The sequence below is a fragment of the Camelina sativa genome, chromosome 8 (assembly GCF_030686135.1).
Source record: "Camelina sativa cultivar CO46 ecotype springtype chromosome 8, ASM3068613v1".
Classification (NCBI taxonomy): Eukaryota; Viridiplantae; Streptophyta; class Magnoliopsida; order Brassicales; family Brassicaceae; genus Camelina; species Camelina sativa.
In genome coordinates, this window is record NC_141887.1 from 10,553,909 (window position 1) to 10,581,113 (window position 27,205).

The window sequence follows — 27,205 nt, forward strand, 5'->3', positions numbered from 1 at the left end:
GGTCTAATTTGTATATTGTTGGATTGTTATTATTGGTGGAACCTGGTTTAGAAGGATATTAAGTTACTGATTTTTATTGCTTATAATAGTTATTATATTTATAATAAATTAAAGTTGGTTTGGTATATTTTCCGTTATGTATGCTATTTTGTTATTGGTTTATTTTTGAATGTAATTAAATATAATAGAATATTTAATTATATTATTTTTAAAAACGCGTCGGGTTCTTTTATTGAATCATTGTCCTGAATTTGGTACCAGATTTAAAGGAATTCTAATGGATAAACCACAAAAATATAATAGATATTTTGGTCACTGAAATGTGTCTACGAATGTGGGTACTTAACATGCTCTTTATACTTTGAATTTTAGCACTGAATATCATCGTTTTTTGAAAAGTCAAACTCATTTTGTTCGTGGTTAAACTTTTGTCGCAAATTCTCCATTAAAAAAAAAAAAAAAATCCAAATCAAAGGTCAAATAACCAAATATTCATACTTAGATCTTTGCATAATGTCAAATATAATTTATGAACCTTTTTCTTCTTGGCAAATACGATGATAAGAATAAGATATTTTGTGAAAAAACAAACTCTAGTTAATTTGCCCACATGTTTTGTGGTACCTGCTTAATTATATATTTTTGTTTAATTATTATCTAAAATAACTAATAATTTTATTCAAAATAACTAAACTTTTTCAAATAAAACTAAAATTGATGGGCAAATTCATTTCTTAATAATCAAAATAAGATAAATGCATTAAGGTAGAACCTTTAGCCAACAACAATTAACTGGAAAAAAATTAACAAAGACAACATCAAATATTTTTTTTTCAAAATGAAGAAAATAAAACACATAAAGTCAGACAACTGAATACTACAGTAGAAATATGCTTCTTTTAATTAAAAATTATTGTTAATGTATGAACCATAAACACTGGTAGTAGAGGTGGTAGAGGAGGTGATGGAAGGCATGTTATTGGTGATGGCAAGATAACCAGTTGGTTGCTGGTGATAGTTATAGTGGTCTATGAAAGGAATTATAGCATGTCCCCCGGCATAACCCACATTTTGTGCCAGCATCATATCATTAAATGAGTTTTCTTGATTCAGATACTGATTAGAATTCAGATCTAAATTCAAAGTCATGTTATGATTTAAATCCGAATTCAAATCATGAATCCAAGTCATGCTATTGTAGACTTCTTCTTGAATATGACCATAAAAATCATGTGAAGTATGATATTGAACCGGTTCTTGCAGATTTTGGTTCATATTCATATTTTGGTATGGAATATGAGCACAAAACTCTCTAGCAGCACTTATCGCGTCTGTATTCACATCAACAGAAAAATCTGCAACAGCAGGTGGATTTATATCCGCAACTCCAATAGGAAGAGGAGGGAAAGAAGAAGACTCACCATTTTCTACAAGACTTTGCATCCTTTGAGTAAGCTGATTGATATATTGATCAATATAGCGATGCAAATCGTGAAGGTCTTTTGCACCATAATGATACTTTGACATCTTTCCTTCAAGACAATCAAACATAAATCGTTTAACTTGTAACTCCTGATTCTCAGCAGCCAGTTTGTCTACTTGCTCTTTTATTTTGGTAATCTGCTCCCGCAAATACGTATCTTGATCCATCATCTTTTTGGTTCTTGTTGCCATCGGGATCTCCATAAACTTCATAGCCACCTCTTGTGCACCTTCCTTTGACGGCCAAACCTCTGGTACCGCCTGATACGGACTGTAGATGACCCCACAAGCTTGGACACCACAAAGAGTTGTCAACTCGTGAAGTTTCTTCATTATCCCTTTCTTCCTCTTCATGAATGTCTTTTTTCTTGATCTCTCATTCGCTATCAAAGATAATTTCAATTTCCTCATTATCTTTATTTTTATTTTGTATGATTTGTCAAGTTTGTTGGCACAAAGACTGTTTATATAGCAACGAAAGGGTTTCTCTACTCATTAGGTTTCTTATCACTAAGTCCAAATTACAGGCAATAAATCTTTTATTAATTTACAATGTGTTTATCTATATATAGAACCTTATATTCTTGTGTGTAGTTGGTGCATTATCATTAGCTTATTACTTAATATAATATAAAATATTATATATATATATACATATAAGTTATTTTTATTATTAAAACTAATTTATCTAACTCTCTTTTTTTTACTTTTAATAATATATTTTAATATATCTAGAACGCGCGGTTAGTAATATAAAAATATCTTTATGAATAAAATTTGATTAAATTTGAATTAATAATAAATATAGAAAAAAATATATATTAGATATCATATCTTTACGGGCGTTGACCAGCCATTTTCATTTAAAAATAAATCTTATTAGCTAATTATGAGAAGTAATATAGCTGGTATGAGATATTTCATTTTGAAAAAATTACTAAACTAGCGCAAATATTTTGGTTTATTACTAGACTAGCACATATAAAGTTTTACTTACTCGAATAGTACTAATTTGTTGTAAAAAGACACTAAACCATGTATTTAATTTCGTAACTATAGAAGTGTCATTTTCATTTAAAAAATAGAAAATGAATAATATAAACGACACAATGAAAGATTAAACCCTAAACAAGAGTAGAAATCAAATAGTCGTTTTTGTCGTTTGAGCCGGAAATAGTGATTCTAGTGGCTTTTGTCAACAATTCTGATAAGATTAATTTAAGAAGATTATCTGTTCAATAAATTATGATGATTTTGATGTGGTATGATTTGGGAACTAAAGAACGAACTTGTTGATAGGTATCAAATTGACAATGACAATGGAGGCGAGGCAAATTCTAAAAAAATGTTTGTGAAGAGTAAAAGGAAGTGGGAAAGAAAAGGAAGAGTCCACTTGAAAGTTCCTGGGTCGACTGCAAAGTTTGTGGGTGGACAACAAAGTTTCAGATTATTTCAAGTTTTTTCCAAGTTTCATGGCTCTTATCTGAGAGTTGAATTGCCATTAATTGCTTTTCAGGAAGTGCATCATTGATTGGAATCTCATTGTCAGTCCTCATTCTTGATAGATGATCAGCTACTCCATTTTCAGTATAATTCTTATCTTTAATCTCCAAATCAAACTCTTGAAGTAACAATATCCATCTCAATAGTCTTAGTTTAGCATATTTCTTTGCTAAGAGATGTCTCAATGCTGCATGATCAGTATGAACAATAACTTTTGAACCCACCAAGTATGATCTGAACTTTTCAAATGCAAAGACAATAGCAAGTAACTCTTTCTATGTTGTAGCATACTTGACTTGAGCTTCATCTAAGTTTCTACTTGCATAGTATATTACATGTAACTTCTTGTCTTTTTTTTGACCAAATACTGCTCCAACTGCATAATCACTAGCATCACACATGATTTCAAATGGCAAATTCCAATGTGGAGCTTGAACTATTGGGGCACTAACCAACTCTTTTTTTATCTTCTTGAAAGTTTGAAGACACTCCTCATCAAATTCAAATGTCACTTCTTTACACAACAATCTTGTAAGAAATAGCAATCTTGGAGAAGTCTTTAATAAACCTTCTATAAAACCCAGCATGGCCTAAGAAGCTTCTTATTTCCTTGACTAGTGGTGCTAGATTGGTCATCACATCAATCTTAGCTCTATTAACTTCAATGTCTTTCTCTGAAATCTTATGCCCCAACACAATTCTTTCTTTCACCATGAAGTGACACTTTTCCCAATTTAAAACAAAATTGGTTTCTTCACATCTCTTTAAGACCCTGCAAAGGTTAGAGAGACATCCATAAGGTTATATGGAAAAATAATATCCATATACAGAGAAGTCATCCATAAGTATCTCAACCACATTTTCTATAAGGTATGAGAAAATGGACATCATACACCGCTCAAAAGTAGCAGGTGCATAACATAATCCAAATGCCATTCTCCGATAAGCGAAGATACCATAAGGACATGTAAATGTGGTTTTCTCTTGGTCATTGGGGTGAATTGGAATTTGAAAGAAACCAGAATATCCATCAAGAAAGCAATAATGACTATGGTTAGCTAACCTCTCTAACATTTGATAAATAAATGGTAAAAGGAAGTGATATTTTCTAGATGCAGCATTAAGTTTCCTATAATCAATACACATGCGATGTCCTGTTATAGTTCTAGTAGGAATTAACTCATCTTTATCATATTTAACAACAATGACTCCTCCTTTCTTTGGCACCACATGTACAGGTGAAACCCATGTACTATCCGATATAGGATATATGATACCAGCATTAAGAAGCTTAAGAATCGCTTTCCTCACCACATCTCTTAGGTTAGGATTTAACCTTCTTTGTGGTTCAATGGAAGTCATTGATTCATCATCTAAATGAATCCTATGCATGCAAAAGAGTTTTCTTTAATATTATCAAGTGAATAACCAATAACTACTCTCCTATACTTTTTTAATTCACCTAGAAGAGTAACAGTTTCTTGTTCACTAAATTCTTCAATGATAATAACTTTATAAGTAGAGTTTGTACCAAGAAAAGCATACATTATCCCCTTAGGGAGTGGTTTAAGTTCAATCTTGGGTGCTTTAAGCTCACTCCAATCTTCATTTGAGTCTACTTCAACTGAACACACCACTTGCTCTTTTAACTCAAGGAAACATCCATCATCACTAGAAGGCTTTTGAGAGTCAAGAATCTTCTCATACCCTTCACTATCTTGCTTAAGTAAACCAAACTCTCCTTTTTTAATAGTCAAAGTGCTTTGGAGCTCATCTTCTATGGCTAGATCTTCTAAAAGCTCATCAGCTAAAGCATCCATCCTCTCAATGTAGAAAACTTGACCATCAATTGTAGGTTTTCTCATTCCCTTGTTCATGTCAAAAGTTAAAGCTTCCTTTCCCAAATTCAAATGAATCTTCCCTCTCTCCACATCAATCATTGTTCCTGTAGTTCTTAAGAATGGGCACCCCAAAATAAGCGGGTCATTTGGTTCTTCATCCATCTCTAGTACCACAAAGTCTATTGGGATCTCAAAATAGCCAACCATCACTGGCAAGTCTTCAAGCATTCCAACTGGTGTTCTAGCAGACCTATCCGCAAGAACAAGTCTGATCGGACATTGTTTGTAGCGAGTGAAACCCAATCTTTTGGCAACCGGAAGAGGCATCAGGCTCACACTATCCCCACAAACACAAAAACAATGGCTAAAAGATAAAGGTCCCTATGAACAAGGAAGAATGAAACTATCAGGATCATCAAGCTTCTTTGCTACTACTTGTTTTGAATGATAGCATTACACTCATGGGTTAAGATAACCATTCCTTGTAGAGCTCTCTTCTTCTCCATAAATGCATTGTTGAGGAACTTGTTGTATGATGGGTTCAGCAAGAACGCATCAATTAATGGCATTGTGGCATTGTAATAGCAACATCTTTCATTTGTGCATCAAACATAGCTCTATACTTGTCCACTTGTTGTTTCTTAAACTAACCAGGAAATGTCAATCTTGGCTCATAAGATGGAAGCACAATTAGATTCTCTTGGGCAGCCACTTGACTCTTCTTGGAAACTCCATTAATGATCTTGTCTTGCTTAGGATCCTCTACCACTTTACTCTTCCGTTTGTCAACCACAACCTCTTCAGCTTCTATGTCTTTACCACAATCTTGCTCTATCAACTCATCCTCATCTTCAATCTCAACCACTACCTCCACTTATTTAGGCTCAATGTCCCTATGGAGCTCTTGTGTAGGCAACTTCTTATCACTTCTCTGTCTTATGGCATTGATATACTCTTTTGGGTTCGGTTCCGGTTTTCTCGGTAGTGATCCCGTTGGTCGCGTTGTAGAAGAGGAAGTTTGTCCATGGACTTGTGTTTGCAACCTCTCCATCTTATCATTTCGATCACCATAGACGTTTTTTCAACCTTGGTGTGCATAACTGATGTTCATATATTTCACCCTGTTTTCCCTTAATATATTCACATCTTTTGCATCTTTTGCTATCCATTTTGACCATTATTGCATAGCTTGAGGACTGTTCTTGCATTAGAGTTTAGTTGCATTGCATTTGCATCTTTTGGAGCTTAAGGAGCATGGAAGCAATGCTGAGGAGAAGTGAAGCAATCATGAGGAGAAAGCAAGAGAGCTAAGGCTGAAGAACCAAGGTCCGGAGTCCAACTCGACTGCCCACTCGACCAGACACTCGACCGTGTGCTGAGAGGGACTCGACCGAGTGGGAGGAGCACAAGAGGAGCCAACTCGACCGGTCACTCGACCGAGCACCAGGTCGAGTTGGTCGAGCCGCCTGGCTATTTTGTCTTTTAGCATTTTTAGGGCTTCCACTACTTTTTCTATATAAGGGCTTGTACCTGCAGCCACCAAAAGAGTCCAGCTTTTTAGAGAGTCAAAAACCTAGTTTTTACCTTTTTTGGGAATTATTCCTTTTGCACTTTTATTTTTAGATCTTGTACCTCCTTGAAGGAGAAAAAACAAAGAATTCTTGGATTTTGTTGGTTCCATAACTTTCAAGATATTAAGAATTCGTGTTTGATTCCTTTTTCAATATTGTAGATCTTTGATTTATCTATCTAATCATGCAAGTTTCATCATTTTCTGGGTTTATGACTTTGATGTTCATCATGTGTTCTTGTGAGTAGTTGCTTAGGATCTTGAGGATGGGTTAGGCTGGGCTGTGTTTGAGGTTTGCTTGATTTGGTCAAGCTTGATTGTTGTAGATCTCTTCTAGGCTAGATGTTGTTAATGCTGATCCTATATCTGAGAGGGTAGGATCTGATTTCAAGCCTCTTAGCATCACACCAATGTCTAAGGAGCATAGATAAGGCTAGATCTAGAGACTATCATTAGGCTTGCTAAGAGATTAGAAGTCTTGTTTGATTTTTGACATATTGCTTAATGCCTGCTTGTGTATATTCTTTACTTTGTGAGAACAAGTCTAGAGATGCATGAGTTTGATTGTTTCTTGCCATGAGAGTGGATTAAATATGTCGTAGAAATATATGTCTAGAGATTAGCTCAAGTTGTTTGAGATTTGTTGACCAAGTTAGATGACCTCAATCATAGTCCAGCCCATGAATCCCTCCTCAAGACCTTCCTTGTTTATTGATTTCTTAGCTTAAATCCTGTTGTTTGATCTTTGTTTGATTCGTATTGGTATTGCTCTATTTTTCTTGTGTTGCTCTGTTTTGCGTATTTGTCCAGCTCGACCCTGCACTCGATCAGCGCTCAATCGAGTGCTTGCTCGAGTTCCAACCCAGAACTTGTGTTTATGATTTGTATTTGTCCTGTTTCATCCTAGTTGCATTTCTGTTGCATTCATTTAGTATCATGTTCATTACTTACCTTGCATAAGTGCAATACTTGCATTTCCATAGTTTTTATTTCTGTTTGTTATAATCACCCTGTTCCATTTGCATTTAGCTCCTAGTTCTTGTAGTTTTACTTTCTGCACTTTACATTTCATAATAGGATTGTTAGTGACAAACATCCTTTACATCTGGCTTGACTTAGACTCATATGCACATCTTGATTGTTCACAAACACTCAGATTGGATTGACACCTCTTATACTACAACTGCATAAGGGGAATTGAAACACCCTGACATCCATTCATTCATAAGTCATCATTCCATACATCATTCACCATCAACAACAAAAATAGTCAGTTTCAATTTGGCGTCGTTGCCCATTTGAGTTTGTTTTGTGACATTTAGGATCATTATTAGTCTAAGATTAAGTTCGTTTACGCACTTGTGAAGTTACTGAACTCGAATCTTCCTTTGCTTGGCTGTCTTGAGTTTCAGGTACCCACTCGACCACCACTCGACCGAGCCGTGATCGAGCACCTGATCGAGTCAGAAGCCGGATCCAAATAGCCATTACTTCCCAGTTGACTCGACCACCCACTCGAGCCTGCGCTCGACCGTGTACTTGTTCGAGTCTGTAGTCGAGTTTGTTGATGCACACAAGGTCAAAAGGCAAAGACAGTCTTCAAAGGCCTATTGAAAACATCCACAGGCTACAAAAGGGTTTGAGACATAAGCAAAGAAGAGTAGTTCAACAACAAGAAGAACAAGTAGTCATGGAGCAGCAAGATCACCATGATCATAGACCTAGACACATTGGTGCTGGGGATGCACCTAACACACACAACCAAAGAGCTGGTATTGTGCCTCCTGCTGTGGCAAATAATAATTATGAAATAAAGAGTGGATTAATCTCCATGATAAAAGCCAACAAATTTCATGGGTTGCCAATGGAGGATCCTCTAGATCACCTTGATTAGTTTGACAGAATATGTGGACTCACAAAAATCAATGGAGTAAGTGAAGATGGCTTCAAGTTAAGGCTATTCCCATTTTCCCTTGGAGACAAAGCTCATCTATGGGAGAAGACTCTTCCTACTGGAGCTATAACCACATGGGATGCATGCAAGAAAGCTTTTCTGGCCAAGTTCTTCTCCAATGCAAGGACTGCTAGATTGAGGAATGAAATTTCTGGGTTTGCTCAAAGGAATAATGAGAGCTTTTGTGAAGCTTGGGAGATGTTTAAAGGATTCCAAACTCAGTGTCCTCACCATGACTTCAGCAATGAGTCCCTTCTAAGCACTTTGTATAGAGGAGTGCTTCCCAAGATAAGAATGCTTCTTGATACAGCTTCAAATGGCAACTTCCTCAACAAGAATGTGGAAGAAGGATGGGAATTGGTTGAGAACCTTGCTCAGTCAGATGGAAATTATAATGAAGATTATGATAGAACCATGAGGATCCCCTCCACTGATCAGGAGGACAAATACAAGCAGGATTTAAAGATGGTCAATGAGAAGCTTGACAAGATTCTCCTAAGCCAGTCAAAAACCATTCACTTCATTGGTGAAGAAGAAGCTCCAGTCCAAAAAGGAGATAGGGAGTTTGCTGAGTTGTGTTATATGCAGAACCAAGGAGGAGGATACAAAGGCTACAACCAAGGTGGAGGTTTCAAGCAGAACAACCTCTCTTATAGGAGCACCAATGTAGCCAACCCTCAAGACCAAGTCTATCCACCTCCTCAGCCTCAACAACAGCACAACTATGCACCAAAGCAGCAGCAACAAGTGTTCCAGCCCCAATTGTGTCCCCCACCAGGGTTTCAGACTAACCAAGGCCAGGAACAAGACCTAAGAGCAATGATACAACAGCTGTTGATTGGGCAAACCAATGGGAAAATTGAGGAAGCCAAACAGTTTGCTGAGCTGAATCAAAGGTTAACATCAAAATATAATGATCTCAATATGAAGTTTGAGGGACTTAACTCAAGAGTGAAGTATATGGAGAGCAATATAGCATCTACTTCAGCTCCAAAACCCACCCAACTCCCTGGAAAAGCAGTTCAAAACCCAAGGGAGTTTACTGCCAAAGCCATTCATCTCTTTGAAGAGGAAGTCACTGGGGACAGTGAAGATCAAGTTGGGGAGGATTGGTCATTTCTTGAAGCTCAAAGTGAAGTTTGTGCAAAGCAGACTGACTCCGGTATTGCACTCGACCAGGTGCTCGAGCATGCACTCGACCGAGTGAGTGTTCGAGTGGCTAATCGAGCTGAAGAATCAGAAGCTGTCAAGCCTGCTAAGTACATCCCTCCTGCTTACAAACCGCCTCTACCATTCCCAGGACGTTTCAAGGCACAGAAGCTTAAAGAATTAAGGGAAATCATTGAGAAAACAAATGTTGGCTTTGCAACAAAAGGAAGAGAAGGCTTTGAAGGAAGTGGTTGTGATTGAGAAACAAGAAGAAGCGATGGCCATACAAGAGATCACCATTGCTTACCAAGAAGAAGAGAGAGAGGACCTGCCTTGGAACAGTATGATCCATATCCTCTCTATAAGGATTTTTTGTTTGATTTATCAAAGAAGAAGGCTCAAGCTCAAGATGAGAAAGATCTTGAAGACCTTGGAGGAGTAATCATCCCAATTAAGCTTAAGGATCCAGGTCCATTCTATCTGCCTTGCACACTTAGCTATCTTCACTACAACCAGTGCTTATGTGACTTGGGAGCATCTATCAGTGTGATGCCCTATTCTATAGCACAAAAGCTTGGGCACACTGACTTCAAGTCCACCAACCTTCATATATGCCTAGCTGATGGTTCAAACAGAGATGTGGTTGGCAAATTGGAGAATATTCCAGTCAAGATAGGAAGAGCAAGGATTCATACAGATTTTGTGGTATTGGAGATGGACAAGGAACCTGAAGATCCTATCATCATTGGGAGGCCATTCTTAGCCACAATTGGAGCTGTTATTGATGTTAAGGAAGGTCTTGTGACCTTGAACATTTATGAGGATATAGCTATGAAGTTTAACATCTATAACCCAACCAACCTTCCTACCATTGATGATCAACCTTTTACTATCAAGGAAAAAGGTGGTCATGAAGGTTTAAGTGAAGTGGCAACTCCAAAGGACAATCTCCCTCTTCAAGAAGATTTTGTGGAAAAGCTTAAGAGGCAGCTCAAGAGTTGACTGGTATGGTTAAAGATCTCCAAGTCAAGCTAAACAAGAGGTCTTTGAGGAAAGCAAGACCAAGGCTCAAAATCAAGAAGAAATATGGTTTGTGTGTTAAGGGTGAGGTGATCAAGGATCAGACTCACAATGATCAAGAAGTGCCAGGGAGGATTTCATCACCTCCTTGGTATCTAAACAAAGCCTAAGAAGGCAGCCAAAGTCAAGTTTAGTGACTCTAAACAAGCTCACTAGGGAGGAAGTCCCTAAGGTATCCATGTACATATTGTTTAAGGTTTTTTGGTATTTTGATTTTTGTTTTGGTATTTTCATGATCAGGGAAGCAAGGGAGGCCAGATAGAAGAGGAAAAGAAGACTCGGCAGCCAGCTCGACCCCCCCCACTCGAGCACGTACTCGACCGAGTCCTGGTCGATTCCCATCGTCGAGCTGCCCCAATCTCCACCTCCAAGTCGTCAACAAGACCCCAACTACACTTTTGACAGCATGCAAGAGGATGTGGACAGTTTCTTCTCCAATCCTTGAGGTACCACTATCACCTTCCCTTGTAAATACCATAGCATTTGATGTTGTGTTTGTTTTTAATCTTCAATCCTCTTACAAATTTCTTTCACACAGAGGACTGTGTGATTTAAGTTTGGGGGAGGGTTTGAGATAGCATTTGATGTTGTGTTTTGTTTTCTTATTTCAAATTTTTAGCATCATCATGTTAATACTTGCATAGCATCTAAGGCATAGAAAAACCCTAAAAATTTGAAAATTTTTGCAAAATTCTTTATAAAAAAAAGAGTGTTCATGTAGTTTGCATTGCATAGTAGCATCTTGTTTAGCATGTTTCATGTAGGATTGTATAATATTTGCATTAGGGATCTATGATGAGTTTTGCCTTGTTAGCTTGTTTAATTCACTAGACTAGGATCAATGCCAAGTTAATAGTACTTTGATGCTAGTTGAGTGGTTAGAAGCATAAGATTGAACCAAGCCTTGAATTCCTGCATTGCATTTGGTCTAAATTGAAGCATGTTGTGATTTGATGCCATTTCCTACTTATAAGAACTTAATATTGACTGTTAAATATCAATGTGTGCATTGCTTTAAACTCATGGATACCATATACATATTTGGATCATCTTTCTCCTTTTTACCACTCTTGTTGATCCAAGTAGCTGATTGAATCATTAAAATCAGTTTCCAATACCCTTAACCAACCCTTCTTTCAAGCCATGCTTATTCTTGAGTGTGTGAGGCATTTTTGGGATTGAGCTTGGTAGAAAGTGTTAGGTTTGAACTGACAAGAATAATGCCTTGTGTAGTTCTAGTTTGCATTTTCCAAACTAGATAGGACTTGATGATTTCATTGTTGGGTTTGGGATTTGGTTGCTTGAAAAAGAAAGAAAAGAAAAGAGGAGAAGAGAAAGAAAAGGTTAGAGTCAAAATCAAAGTCTAGTGAAAGAATAGGAAGTATGATATTGTTTAAAGATGGTTTCAGTTAAAGAAAAGAAAGAAAAGAAAAGTCTAGCAAAATGCTTATATGTCTTAAGAATAAGAAGAAAAGAGAACCATAGCAAATAAGTAAGAATCTCCCATTCCACTAGAAAGATCAAATAAGAAACCTCTCCTAAGACTTTAAAATCAAAAGAGAAAAGGGTGAAAGAGAAGAGAAGAAGTTAAAGGGTAGCACTAGGATCAATTGGGTTTAGATTGATAGGATAAACACTTTGGGTGCCTTTGGGTAGACAAGGTTTTGTTCTTGTATGTGTCTAAGTGTTCTTACCTTTAGCATTCTTCTAAAGCTCAATCCATTTTTTATGAGAGAACCTTGATATTGATAAACCCCAGTCTAAAGAGAGACCATCATTGTCTCTAACCCTTTTACTGCCAAGCCAAATGAGTTTAAGCATTGCATATAATTGATTCATGTTCTTGATTAATGAATGTTAAAGGAAATGGTTGATTTGAATGCATGTGGACATCTAAGGCTCAAATCAGTAAAGGTTGTGATATGCTTGTCTAAAATCTTTAAGTACAGCTCATTCAACTTGCATCATAGTACTAGTAACTTGGACATTGATTCTAGATGGTCTATTTGCAAGCTTTAGGAGCTGAGATCCCACTTTCAAACCTCACCTACCTTTTTATGTCTTGTTCATTTGCTTGAGGGCAAGCAAAGACTAAGTTTGGGGGTGTTGATGTTCATATATTTCACCCTGTTTTCCCTTAATATATTCACATCTTTTGCATCTTTTGCTATCCATTTTGACCATTATTGCATAGCTTTAGGACTGTTCTTGCATTAGAGTTTAGTTGCATTGCATTTGCATCTTTTCATGCATAAACAGGTGATTTTGGAGCTTAAGGAGCATGGAAGCAATGCTGAGGAGAAGTGAAGCAATCATGAGGAGAAAGCAAGAGAGCTAAGGCTGAAGAACCAAGGTCCGGAGTCCAACTCGACTGCCCACTCGACCAGACACTCGACCGTGTGCTGAGAGGGACTCGACCGAGTGGGAGGAGCACAAGAGGAGTCAACTCGACCGGTCACTCGACCGAGCACCAGGTCGAGTTGGTCGAGCCGCCTGGCTATTTTGTCTTTTAGCATTTTAGGGCTTCCACTACTTTTTCTATATAAGGGCTTGTACCTGCAGCCACCAAAAGAGCCCAGCTTTTTAGAGAGTCAAAAACCTAGTTTTTACCTTTTTTGGGAATTATTCCTTTTGCACTTTTATTTTTAGATCTTGTACCTCCTTGAAGGAGAAAAAACAAAGAATTCTTGGATTTTGTTGGTTCCATAACTTTCAAGATATTAAGAATTCGTGTTTGATTCCTTTTTCAATATTGTAGATCTTTGATTTATCTATCTAATCATGCAAGTTTCATCATTTTCTGGGTTTATGACTTTGATGTTCATCATGTGTTCTTGTGAGTAGTTGCTTAGGATCTTGAGGATGGGTTAGGCTGGGCTGTGTTTGAGGTTTGTTTGATTTGGTCAAGCTTGATTGTTGTAGATCTCTTCTAGGCTAGATGTTCTTAATGCTGATCCTATATCTGAGAGGGTAGGATCTGATTTCAAGCCTCTTAGCATCACACCAATGTCTAAGGAGCATAGATAAGGCTAGATCTAGAGACTATCATTAGGCTTGCTAAGAGATTAGAAGTCTTGTTTGATTTTTGACATATTGCTTAATGCCTGCTTGTGTAGATTCTTTACTTTGTGAGAACAAGTCTAGAGATGCATGAGTTTGATTGTTTCTTGCCATGAGAGTGGATTAAACATGTCTTAGAAATATATGTCTAGAGATTAGCTCAAGTTGTTTGAGATTTGTTGACCAAGTTAGATGACCTCAATCATAGTCCAGCCCATGAATCCCTCCTCAAGACCTTCCTTGTTTATTGATTTCTTAGCTTAAATCCTGTTGTTTGATCTTTGTTTGATTCGTTTTGGTATTGCTCTGTTTTTCTTGTGTTGCTCTGTTTTGCGTATTTGTCCAGCTCGACCCTGTACTCGATCAGCACTCGATCGAGTGCTTGCTCGAGTTCCAACCCAGAACTTGTGTTTATGATTTGTATTTGTCCTGTTTCACCCTAGTTGCATTTCTATTGCATTCATTTAGTATCCTGTTCATTACTTATCTTGCATAAGTTCAATACTTGCATTTCCATAGTTTTTATTTCTGTTTGTTATAATCACCCTGTTCCATTTGCATTTAGCTCCTAGTTCTTGTAGTTTTACTTTCTGCACTTTACATTTCATAATAGGATTGTTAGTGACAAACATCCTTTACATCTGGCTTGACTTAGACTCATATGCACATCTTGATTGTTCACAAACACTCAGATTGGATTGACACCTCTTGTACTACAACTGCATAAGGGGAATTGAAACACCCTGACATCCATTCATTCATAAGTCATCATTCCATACATCATTCACCATCAACAATAAAAATTTTCAGTTTCAAGAACTTTCATTTGAGTGGCAAGCTCAATAGCATTTCTTCCTTGGCCCTAGAGTATCTCGCGAAGTAGAGCATTAATATCCTGTCCATGGTCTTGAGGGTGTGGTAAACTCATTTAGGGTTAAGGTTGGGGATATGTTTGAGGCTTAGGTTGGTAGTTCGCTTGAGTTTTAGGTTGATAGTTAGGCTGGGAGGGAAAACCGAGAGGCTTTTGTGGCAGATAAGTTTGATCTTTTGGGTTCTCCACATTAGTACTGCGGTAAGGGAGGTTTGGATGGTTGCGGTATTTCAGTTTGAACTTGTTGTACCCTTGGTCACTAACATAATTGATTCTTGTCCCTCAACAATAGTCTCCATACCCTCTTGATAACCTTGATAAAGTTCACACTCATTGACATAGTGAATTGGCTTTTGATTCGCAAGAATCATCTTATCCATCTAATTATTCAACGTCTTGATTTCCTTGCGGTGCAGCTCATTCATGTCAGTATGATTCCTTGGAGTTCTATCATAGTCCTACCCAAAATTCTCCTCACTTAGTGCAAGATTCTCAACCAACAACATCCCTTGTTCTGGATTTTGACCCAAGAAGTTTCCATTGCTTGCTGTGTCAAGAAGCATTATGTATTTAGGAAAGATACCTCGGTAGAATGTACTCAACTGTGACTCTTTGGAAAAACCATGATGTGGAAATTGAGATATGTATCCTTTGAATCTCTCACAAGCTTTACAAAAACTCTCATTAGACCGCTGAGCAAAACTGGATATCTCATTGCGAAGGCAAGTTGTTCTTGCAGTAGAGAAGAACTTTGATAAGAAAGCCTTCTTGCATTGATCCCAAGATGTAATGGTGTTATTAGACAGATTCTTTTCCCATATGTGAGCTTTGTCTCGAAGAGATAATGGGAAGAGGCAGAGCTTGAAGGCGTCTTCCGAAATGCCGTTTATTTTAACAGTTCCACAAAACCGATCAAACTGATCCAAGTGATTAAGTGGGTCTTCCATCGCCAAACCATGGAACTTTGACCCTTGCACCATGTTGATAAGACTGGCCTTGATCTCAAAGTGATTTTTCTCCACTGGTGGAGCTCTAATACCGATGTGGTGGCCATTGACGCTTGGCGCATCATAGGCTTCAATCAGTGGTGCTTGTCTTGGCGCATGGTGAGGAGCTCCCTCATCATTGACTAGATCATGTCCATTATGACCATCAGCGGGAGGAGCATTCTGTTCTATAGCTTGTCTTTCTAATCGTCGATTCTCTCGTTCAAAACAGTAAATGCCGTCAACACGCTCGATCAAATCTGCTTAGCCTTGACTTCTCAAGTTTATACACCCTGCAAAACAGAATTAAAAACACCAAAGCAAACCAAATAAACAACAATGTAAAGTACATGATTAGGCTCAAACGAAGTTGAAATCCAAATGGTGAAATCTAATGCAAATGGGCAACAATGCCAAATTGATGTAGTATATTGCTATCAACTAAATTATCGAACCTCATTTTGCAATGATTAACACACTAGGAATTCACAAAGCTGCTTAATCTAATCTTAAACAAGAGAATGGTTTTTGTAACAATCTTAACTTAAGCAAAACAACCAAATTATAAAATGCTCAAACAATTAAACCAAGAAAGAAATAGAAGATTAACTCAACAATAACTAAGAGCGAATCTCAGGGTTAAGGTATTTGATTAGGAATGAAATAAGAGATGGATTATGGAGTTTGGGTTGCCTGAATATTCCCCCCTCTACTAATTGCATTCTCAACTTTTAGTCTCTGAAAAGAACATCAAAATAAAGTTTGTTCTTAATAAAAACTACATCTGCAATTGAACCAAACAATAAACCATATTACTTAACTTGGTTTGACTTAATCCAGTTTTAACCATAATTTCATCCGAATTAAACATTTGACTCGAATCAATAAAAAAAATAGTTTAATACTATAATCCTTCTTTTATTTGTGGTCTTCTATTTATTTTTTTTGAAAAATTAAATTATATTATAGGTGGCCCAGAAAAATTGTTACAAAAACAAAAAGCTTGAATTAGCAGGTAGAGAGGGAAAAACAAGCATTGCAACATCTCCGGCCGGAAGAGAAGAAAGAAATCTCCTCCGTGACTGCTGGCCACAACGGTGGAAATCTTCTCCTGATCTGCTGCGAGACAAGAAATGGAAAGTGGAGAGAGCATCCGATGTATGAACATGATTTGACGGAGAAAATTAGCTCTCAAGCGTTTTACTTTTACACGTGACGTTAAGTTTAGTGACGAACAAAAAATATGCTTGATATAAGTAAAAAGAATATTGGACTCGAAACAAAAAACATTAAGGAAAGAGGATGAAGAAGAAGGAGGTGAAGAAGATTTTTTTTCAATTTTTTTTTTCTTTGCTGGGTCGGGTTGAATGTTAGATTAGGGCTAAAATCAGGTCTAAATTTGGTTAAAACTGGATTAAGTCAAGCCAAATTAAGTAATATCGGTTTATTGTTTGGTTTGATTGTAGATGTAGTTATTCATATAAAAAAGAAACTAGGTGTAGTTTTATTAAGAATAAACTTTATTTTGATGTTTTTTTCAGAGACTAAAAGTAGGTGTAGGAAATTTGAGAATGCAATTAGTAGGGGGGGAATATTCAGGCAACCCATGGAGTTTCAAACAACTTAAACAATAGTAAGACTAACACATTTCCATGCAATTAATATTTTTATTAATCAATCAATCATCAACTTCTTCCAAAGGCAATTAAATGATCAAAAAGCATTACAATCAGGTCTATATAGCCACTAAGCACCCAAGTCAACTATTTCCAAAGGTAAGGAATGCAAATCAATTAAAAATTTTGGTTCAGCAATTTCATCAAACACCTTCTGGACGTAAAATTCCTAAAGTCTAAAATCAACATGATCAAGGTTGATATAGATTTATTAGCAACTAATAAGCAAGGATCTAAAGCAATATAACCATAAACTCCATAACCTAACTCCTAAATCATCCTAATCTACCAAAACCCAACGATTCTAAAAGACTACTCACTCATGATCATGATAAGACAAAGGTTTAAGCTTTGATCTTTGTAAAATTATAATTAGAGATTGTAGATTAGAAGAAATGAAAAAGAGATTACTAATGAAAACTTAAAAGTACGCAAACCTAGAATATGCAAGTTTAAGAACCCTAAAAGCTGCTAAATAAAAGATAAGCTCTCTTCTTAATAGGTTTAATGTATTTATAGGAAAATAGAAAAGAGCTGGGAAAACTCGGGACAAACCGGATCAAACCCGGATCAAAGCTGAACCAAGTGCAGACTAGGCGGCTACGGGGAAGGCTTGATCGAAGCTGCAGACCCAAGCCTTGAAACAGGGGCTAGCCGTTTATTCGTTCTGGTCTCGGAGGGTCAACTGGCGTCTCGGTCTTGGTTTGGCCGAAGCAAGACACCAAAGGAGAGCTACGGGGTGGGCTTGAACGAAGGGGGAGACCGCGTATTCCATCTGGAGTTCCATTCGGGAAAGTGAAACGGGTAAGGCTTGGTCGAAGGATAAGGCCGAAGGAGCGACACGACCACCACTTGACCAAAGGGAGTAGCCGCGTATTGCATCTGGACTCTTGCTCCAAACTCAGCTTGGGATGCAGGACAACAGCGGAGTTTGGACCCGGCGGTAGGAGCTAACCGAAGGACTGCCATGGTTGATGTTTGGCCGAAGGGCTAGGCCACTTATTTGTTCTGGTCTTGACGTGAGAAGTGGCTTCAGTCGCTCGTTGGCTGAAGGGCGACACCGAAGGAGCTACAGACATGGTCTGGCCGAAGGATCTGGTCACCTATCTGTTCTGGAACTTTGCCACTTCTCCACTTCACTCTTCTTTGCTTCTTTTGCACCAAATCAAGTCCCAATCCTCCAAAAGTGGTGAGGTTACTCCAAGAACCTGAGAAACAAACTACTAGATGTAAATGCCCCTAAAACAACCTAGAAAGATGATCCAACAAAACAATGCAAAACCAAGTCTTAAAATCCAACAAAAACACAATATATCAAGACGTTCTCCGACTCGAGCGCACCCTCAATGTCTCCAACCTTGTGACTCTAGCGCGCCATCTCCAACCATGCGACTCAACCGCAATGTCTGGAAGAGACAACCTCCCACTCGGTCATACCAAGTATGGAGGATCCAAGGACGAACGCAAAGCACAACTGGAAGAGAACGACATGCGACTCAGCCAACCTGATTCCTGTATCGTTTATCTATTTTGTCGGTTTGTGTTTTAGGATTTTCAACTTTTTCTATAAATACACTCTTATGTCTTTACCCAAAGGACACTACTTTTATCTTAGAGTTTATGAGTAGCCACCAAAACATTTTCTGAGTTTGTAATCCAAATTTCTCCTAATCTATTTAGAATTTGCACCTGTTTCTTTAATCAATCTTGTTACTTAGATTATTATCTATCTAATCATGCTTGTTTTAATGTTTTCTGGGTTTGTGTTCTTGGTGATGATGATTTATGGGTTTGAATAGTGTTAGTGTTCTTGAGAATGGGATAGATTAGGTGGAGAATCTTAATATATAGGGTGTTTAAGTTTATATTTGAATGTTTCCCTTTTGGATTAGGGTTCTCTTACTGATCATATGAGATTAGAACTTAGGCATTTCCACACCCACATGGTGTTTGATGAAATGTCTGACCTATTATTGCAAAAGAGTTGCATTCATAGTCTAATTGATTAGATGTCTAGGGTGTTTTTTTTGACATGAATGAACTTGTTTGTAATGCCTGCTTGATTATGTTTCTCTGACAAGAGTTAGGTTTGGAAGTGATTGAGTCTGTGTAGCTTCTGTCAAGAGATTAAATTAGCTAAGATGTGATGTTCATTGTCTAGGAATAGCTTGATTGTGGTTTGTTAAACACTCTATATACTAAGTGACTCCGCCTACATCAATTACTCTCATCCTTATGACCTCTATCGTTCTAATTGTTATTTGAGATTTGAGTTTTTCTTGCTCTTGTTATATAGTTTATGTTCCAACTCGTTTCTCCTTTTACTTATGCATGTTAGCATCTGTTTTGTTGTCTATTTCTGTTTTTGCATTCAGTTTACTCTAGGTTGTTAGACAAACAAATTCTCTTTGAATCTGGCTTAACATGTGACTGCTTAATTGCATCTTGAGTGATTAGCATCATCCCATTTGGATTGACACCTTTTGTACTAAAACTGCATAAGGTTAATTGAACCTGCTATGATAGAGTAAAATCTTAGTATCATAAGTCTCAAAGATGAGATTCAGAACTTTTGCTTGGCAATATATCTGTGGGTTGATGGATGTACTGTAGTTGACTTTTGTGCATGTTTTCTTGAACATAGTCCTTCCAAAAATGGCTTAAGAAGGTTTTGTCCCTGTCCGAGACAATGTAGGCAGGAAACCCATTGAACATACAACCTCTTGCAATAATCATTGAGCTACATAAGCGATAATCAACCACCACTAGGAATGGGTAGAGGTTGGAGAAGAACAAATGGAGATAGTGTGGACTGTTTATTTGTTTGGTAGATTTGACATTCAGCCATAAATCTCTCAACATCATGGAGTAAAACCGGCCAATGAAAAGATTCCTAAATGTGCTTAGCACTTGAGGACCCACGAGTGTCCACCCAATTTACCATCATGGCACTCATAAATGATAAGTGGAATAAAGGTAGAGGATTTAGATATGTCTAACGTTTTTTAAACTAGAGCTTGTTTGCTTTTACTCAAAAATCAGGTTTTGCATTAGCAGCAGATTGAACCTAAGCAGTTATAGTCAGTAGCTCCTCATCCTTCTTAATTTCTTTTTAAATATCTTGGAGTTCTGAAGGAGTAGATATGGCCAACAAGGACATACACACCTGATCAGCCTCTTGCACTATCTTGGAAAACCCATCAGCTATCGTGTTGTCTAATCCAGGTTTGTAAACAATATCAAATGTGTAACCCAAAAGTTTTTGTCAATCAGTTTTGGAAATCCATTGATACTTCCCTCTGTTCCAAAAGAAACTTTAAACTCTTTTAGTCTATGTGGACCAAAAATCGTCTGCCCAATAAACAGTGTCACCACTTTTAAACATACAAGACGATGGTTATTAGCTACCTTTCAAAGACTGATTTTAACTGCTCCTTGGCTGTCAAACCGTGGCTAAAGAATCCGAGAGGCATGTGGTCATTCATTAGAATTTCACTTGAGCCAAAACCTGAAGCATCTGATTCAACCACAAAAAGTTTTTGCAAAGTTTGGAAATATTAGAATAGGGGCTCAAACTCAGAACCTTGCTGCTGTTTTGGAAGGGTCTGTGGCAACTCCATCAGCAAAAATAATATGGCCCATATGCTCCACCTGACATTGGTCAAATAGACACTTCTTGTTGTTGGGAAAATGCTGGTGGTGATAGAAGATTTGTATCACAGTGGGGTGCTGAGTATGGCTTCCAACCTACTGTTGTAGATCAAAATATCATCAAAAAAAACACAAAAAAATATATTCTCATAAGTGATCTAGATAATTCAAAAATTAAGAAATTTTTGTACAAACTAAGGAAATCATAATTTTGTATAGTAATAAAAAAATATAATAATTTTTCTATATTAAAAAATGGTTGAAAATTGGAAAACTCTTGATTTACGTGTTTTGGTCATTCTTACTTTTTAAATTGCCAAGAGAATATGTAATTTCTTGGTTTTTTGCGAGATTAGTTCCTATTTACATTAATTTAGTCAAAAAAATATAATTCATTTTTTCATAAAAAAACATAATAAAAATTTGTAAAAATCTCGATTTACGTGTTTTGGTCAATCTTACTTTTTAAATCGCCAAGAGAATTTGTAATATCTTTGTTTTTTGGTGAGATTAGTTTCTATCTACGTTAATTTAGCCAAACTAGTTTTAGTGTTAGTAAACCTTTAAGAAAGTTTTAAATTTGACTTTAATTTTATCTGGTTCAACAAAATCATGTTCAACCCCAAGATATTGACGATTTTTAAATTTATTTTATAGTTTTGAAGATTATATTTCCTTAATTAAATTAATGAAACATTGAAGAAAACAACCAAAAGTTGGGGATTAATAAAATTGTCTCGCATAACCCTAGCTCTTGATTGTTAGATTCACTGATAAACATGTTTTAAGAACTTATTTGATGTAGGAGTTTATCCAACTTCGATCATTTTTATGGGTAAAGTTTAATACATAGCTTCGATAGGAAGATAACATCAAGGGGAAAACATTCATTAACTAGAGAAAATGAAATTTCATTCATGACAAAATACAACAAGATGTCAGGACCAACCCAAACATGTAACTAAAACAAAGAGAACTCAAATATAAAGGTTTCTTGAAAATTTAAATAACGAAAACTTAAGATATGATCAAATTCTGATCACCACTGTTTCTTATTCAGATCCAAATCCTTATTGGTGTTCTTCATATTCAAAGTATTCTGAATTTGTTCTAGAATCTTTTCATGAAATCCAACAGATGAAGAACCCATCTCAATCATAGGCATGACACTTGATGATGAAGAACCCATCTCAATCATAGGCATGACACTTGATGTTGTAGCGGCATCAATAGGAACAAGGGACGAAGATGATTCATCATCATTCCTCTTCAGAATCTCCATCCTACGATTAACATCTTTGAGATGTTGTTCAATGACAGAACCGAAATCTCGAAGATCACTTTTCGGGAGACGAGAAACCAAAGTTTTGCCACTAAGACAATCAAACATGATGTTTTTCATCTCCAGCTCTTTGTTCTCTCTCCGCGCCTTCCTCCAAGACTCGGTGGCTTTGGTGATCCTTTGTTGGAGAAAGGACTCTTGGTTCACCATCTTCTTGGTCTGGTCCATCACCGACATCATCCTCCATTGGGACACAACCTTGTCAGCCTCCTCTCTCGATGGCCACACCTCTGGGTTCGACTCGTACGCACTGTTGACGATAACACAGATGGGGACGTCACATAGTGTTGCCAACTCATGAGCTTTCTTCAGAACACCTCTTTTTCTTTTCTTGAAAGTTGATTTTCTTGCTGTCTCATTTTCAATAAAAGCCATTTTCACTTTCTTTCTCGTCATTATTATTATTATTATTTTTTTTTTTGATATTTGTAATAATTTTTTAAGGGACTGGTGCTCCTTATATATATATATATATAATCTGATTGTTTGAGTTAAGGAAATTTTATCACAACTAAAAAAAAAAAGAAGAAATTTTATCACAATTCAAACATATACAAATCTATACCATACCTTGTAAAAGATATCATAATTGGTAGTAACTGAATGGAAAGAAATATTTATATCTATAGAAGTAAATTTACTATTCAATTATGGCTAATTTTTTTACTTTTTTTTATATTAGTTTACTTTTTTTTTTTTCTAGTTTGCTATCAAGGAGTCTAAATAAGTTTTTTTTTCCTGTAAAAATATAGTTATTACTACCCACTTTATCAACTATTAATTTTCCTTGATATGCAAAAGTTTGAGTATTAACATGCGTAATAGGGCTAATTTTAATAATTTTTTTCTTATCCGTGACCATCATTATTCTTAATTGGATGCCTTAAAAATCCAATCAAACAGAGGGAATATATTATTTTGGGGTTAATTACACTACTAATAATTACCTACACGCAAATACCTTACATATTTTAAATATATTTCAAAAGTTGTTCAAAAATAAATTAAAAATTAAATCATCTTAAGAGGGTATTTTTTGTATATGTTAATTAATCTGGAAATGTATATAAGATTTATAAAAACTTGATAATTCATAATGATTTTAAAATTCAACCTGTTGATATAGACTAATATTTAGAAATCCATTAAAATTCAATGTGACAATAAATACTTATGTAAATCTTTAGAGAAAAAATTAATTAGTATTTAGAAAATATAAATCTATTTAAAATAATAAGATTTTCCCACCAATTCAACCTTTTCTATTTAGACTTGGAAATCTTTCCAAAACTTTAAATTTCCAAGATGCCAATAAATAGTAGTATGTAAATCTTCCAAACGAGAGCATTAAATATTGTTTAGAAATCTATCATAAAAAATCAGATTTACCCACAAAATTAACCTTTGTATTTTAGACTTGGAAAACCTTCAAAATTTATCACAATCCAATATGACAATAAATACTTGCGTCAATCTATAGAACAAATTACACATTAGTAGGTTTAAGGTTCATACACTTTGCCAGTCCTAGAATGTATGAGGTCTAAAGCAAATTTGATATAGTGTGGTTATATATTTTAAAACGTTTATCTGATTTCTTAATTTTTCTTTTTATGTTTTCACTATGATCTTTGTTACAAAAATTTGACTAGGTCGAGTATTACATTTATACTAACGGTTTCTATTTTGTTGTCAATAATATTCGCTTGTGTTTTTGTTGCTAATTTGTTCAAATAAAAACAGAAGATATTAAAAGTGAATAGTTAACAAAAGAATGGAGAAGAAAAAATGCAGTATGTGCGAACTGGTTTTTGGTTGGGGGTGCCAATCGACACCGTAGGTGGTAGGTGGTATCACTTGCCACCATAAGCTGATTTGGGTTACGGTTTGATTTATGTTTCTCCGGTTTGGTATGGTTGAAAGAAAACCTTAGGACTTGGTTTAAGAGGGGAGTCTCAACAATTTAGAGTTTTTGGAGCCTCTTTTTCTTCGTTCTTTGTGAAAGAGAAGATAAAAAGTTTCTTGAGAGTTATATGATCGAAAAGAGAGTTTTATGTGCCTGTTCTTGAGAGATTTGTGGAGAAGGAGATCTGAGTGTGGTGAAGGTTAAGGGGCTGATGTGGCTGTATGTGTCATTCTCTTCTCTAGACACTTGGTGTTTTAGAGGTGAGTGCACTATCATAACTAATATAAGCGATTAGATCTCTCTTTAAATGATTGTGTGGTTGATTTTACTCTTGTGTGCCTGTAATTTTGATGTTTAGGGCATGGTTTGGCTGATGTTGGAGTCTTGGTCTTGTTTGGTGCGACATTGTAACATCCGCGAACCAATTAATGGGTTTTTGGGATGGGTGTCGATCAACACCAAGGGTGGCGTCGGTCAACACCAACAATTTTTGGTTTGATGAAATCGTTTTAACTGTCGTTTTGGCACGGTTTGGTTTAAGTGGGATCCCAAACCGAGGTTTATAAGTGCGAAATCGACCTGAGGGTTTTGGGGATAACACTTTTAGCCGCTATAGAGAAAAGTTAGAGAGAAAAGAGAGAAGATACAGCGTTCTTGAGAGATGGAGGCTTTTTGAAGAGATTCTAAGCTGTTTTGGTGAGATCTGTCCCTGTGGAGTCGAGATCTTGTGCTAGGAACAAAGGAGCAGGTTTCTAAGGGTTGGATTCGTTGGTTTTGGGTCAGACACTTTCTACAAAAGAGGTGAGTGCATGACCATGGCTGATCTAAGCATGATAATCCTTTGTTTTGCTTGTTTTGTGGCTGTTTGTGTTGTTTTCTTGTGGTTGGTTGTTGGTTTCCATGAGTTTGTAGTGAGTTTCAGACGATTTGGAGGATTTGGGAAGCGGTTATGCGACTTTCGGCTTCGAGCAGATCGTGTCTGCGGAGTCGGTGTCGATTGACACGTGTCGGTCGACACCAGGGAGGAGTGTCGGTCGACACCATAGGGGTGTCGGTCGACACCAATCTTTTCAGCAGACGACTGATACTGGTTTTCCTGGTTTGTTTGTGTTTGTTTGCTGTTTGTTAAACATTGGTTTCTCAGTTGCTTGTGTTTTTGTTGCTAATTTGTTCAAATAAAAATCGAAGATATTAAAAGTGACTAGTTAACAAAAGAAAAGAGAAGAAATAATGCAGCGTCTGCGAACTGGTTTTTGGTTGGGGATGCCAATCGACACTAGGTGGTAAGTGGTATCGCTTGCCACCAGAAGCTGATTTGGGTTACGGTTTGATTTATGTTTCTCTGGTTTGTTGTGGTTGAAAGGAAACCTTAGGACTTGTTTTAAGAGGGTAGTCTCAACAATTTAGAGTTTTAGGAGCCTCTTTTTCTTCCTCCTTTGTGAAAGAGAAGAGAGAAAGTTTCTTGAGAGTTTATGTGATTGAAAAGAGAGTTTTATGTGCCTGTTATTGAGAGCTTTGTAGAGAAGGAGATCTGAGTGTGTGGTGACACTTAAGAAGCTGATGTGGCTGTATGTGTTGTTCTCTTTGTTAGACACTTTGCGTTTTAGAGGTGAGTGCACTACCATAACTAATATAAGGGATTAGACCTCTCTTTATGTGATTGTGTGGTTGATTTTTCTCTTGTGTGCATGTTATCTTGATGTTTGGGGCATGGTTTGGCTGATGTTAAAGTCTTGGTCGTGTTTGGTACGGCTGGAAGTGTAACACCTCGGTTTGAGGAGATATGGTGGTACATGCGGAGAGGTTTAAAAGAATTGATTAAGTCATCTATGTCACCAAAGTGCAATTATCTTTTAGTCAACAATCCCGAGAGAACTACACTATTAAGCGTGTTTATGCTGGAGTAGTTTCAAGATGGATGACCTTCAGGAAAGTGATTGTCGGAATAGTTCATTGAGGACAAAATACATGGAAAAATCATGTGTGATTTGTAGGGTCGATAAAAAAATCTTTAAAGCCTCCTGAAAGTAACAAACCAGTCGTCGGATAAGGGTGTGTTCACGTTAGAAAGGACGTGGAGTCCATTGAGAAAGGCGGCGGTCGGGGAGTTGCCAGTGGTAGCAGAGCCGAACCTAGACGAATGTGGAGTTAAGAGGGCTCACACTGTCAAGGGTGACGGTCTTGGTGTGCAATGAGGATGTTGCAGTCTGTTAGTGGGGGTGAATTGTAACACCTTAGTTTCAGGATATATGGCCTTACATGTGAAGAGGTTTAAAAGAATTGATTTGGTAACAAATATCATCAAAGTGCACTTACAAAAAAAAAAGTCTTCTACATGTATATTGCTTAACAAATTTTAAGTAAAAAAGGCTTTTTACATATCTTATAAAAAAAAAAGCCTTTTACATAGAAGACCTTAAAAAAAATGCCTTCTACATAGAAGACCTTTTTGTAAAAAAAAAAAAAAAGACTTTTACAAAAAAGTCTTTTACATGTCTATTGTTTAACAGATTTCTAAGGAGAGAAGACCTTCAAAATTTAAAACCCGAATCTTTGGCTTCAGTGGCTTCCCCTGTGGGCCGGGCTTGTCTTCTGAAAGTTCTCTAAACGTGACCCACATTGTAAAGCTCTGAATCTGTCCTGCAACGTGTTTTCTTTGTCTTTTAGTTCTTTTTGCTCTAAAACCTGTAAAACCGTCTTGAAACTTGAAATACTTGATAATAGACCTTTCATATCTGAAATCATATCAAACTCTTCCTAAATGCATATGAAAACTATATTAAAATAGGTAAAATAATGATGTTATCAATAGGTAACTTGTGATTGATAATAGACGTTTTACACATCAAAAGTGTTGAAGCCTTTCTCACACTAGCCTAGACGAGTATCGTGTTAGAACATACGTTAGTTTAGTTATATAGAATTTTGCAGATTAGAATCGAACTTGCTTTAATTGCTAGGATTTATGCGTCGTATCTTGTGTAAGTTGAGTAACAGAGTATTTAGACTTTAGATAGTTGATTACTGACTATAAAGGCGAAGCAAAACACTCCAGAGTTCGGACGACATTAGAATAATCAAGTAATAAATCGAGTTAATGGGAGTGCGAGATTTACGGAGTAGATTGATTATAT

At 36.6% G+C, this 27,205-nt stretch overlaps 1 long non-coding RNA gene, 2 other non-coding genes and 2 pseudogenes across 4 annotated transcripts; 2 read left to right on the top strand and 3 right to left on the bottom strand.

Moving 5' to 3' along the window:
* Positions 1 to 803: 803 nt before the first annotated feature.
* LOC104774162 (agamous-like MADS-box protein AGL36 pseudogene) lies at positions 804 to 1,893 on the bottom strand (annotated as a pseudogene).
* A 6,589-nt stretch (positions 1,894 to 8,482) lies between these two features.
* Positions 8,483 to 8,589, bottom strand: LOC147939900 (small nucleolar RNA R71). Its single transcript, XR_015564825.1, has one exon. It is a non-coding gene; the product is annotated as a small nucleolar RNA R71 (small nucleolar RNA).
* Positions 8,590 to 15,128: 6,539 nt separating this feature from the next.
* Positions 15,129 to 15,235, top strand: LOC147939901 (small nucleolar RNA R71). Its single transcript, XR_015564881.1, has one exon. It is a non-coding gene; the product is annotated as a small nucleolar RNA R71 (small nucleolar RNA).
* Positions 15,236 to 21,713: 6,478 nt separating this feature from the next.
* On the bottom strand, positions 21,714 to 22,598 carry LOC104706981 (agamous-like MADS-box protein AGL80 pseudogene; annotated as a pseudogene). The gene has a single exon (XR_015563348.1). The product of XR_015563348.1 is annotated as an agamous-like MADS-box protein AGL80 pseudogene (transcript).
* Positions 22,599 to 23,459: 861 nt separating this feature from the next.
* Positions 23,460 to 26,608, top strand: LOC147939902 (uncharacterized). Its single transcript, XR_015563804.1, has 3 exons — positions 23,460 to 24,331; positions 24,430 to 25,680; positions 25,803 to 26,608. It is a non-coding gene; the product is annotated as an uncharacterized LOC147939902 (long non-coding RNA).
* The last annotated feature ends 597 nt before the right edge of the window (positions 26,609 to 27,205 follow it).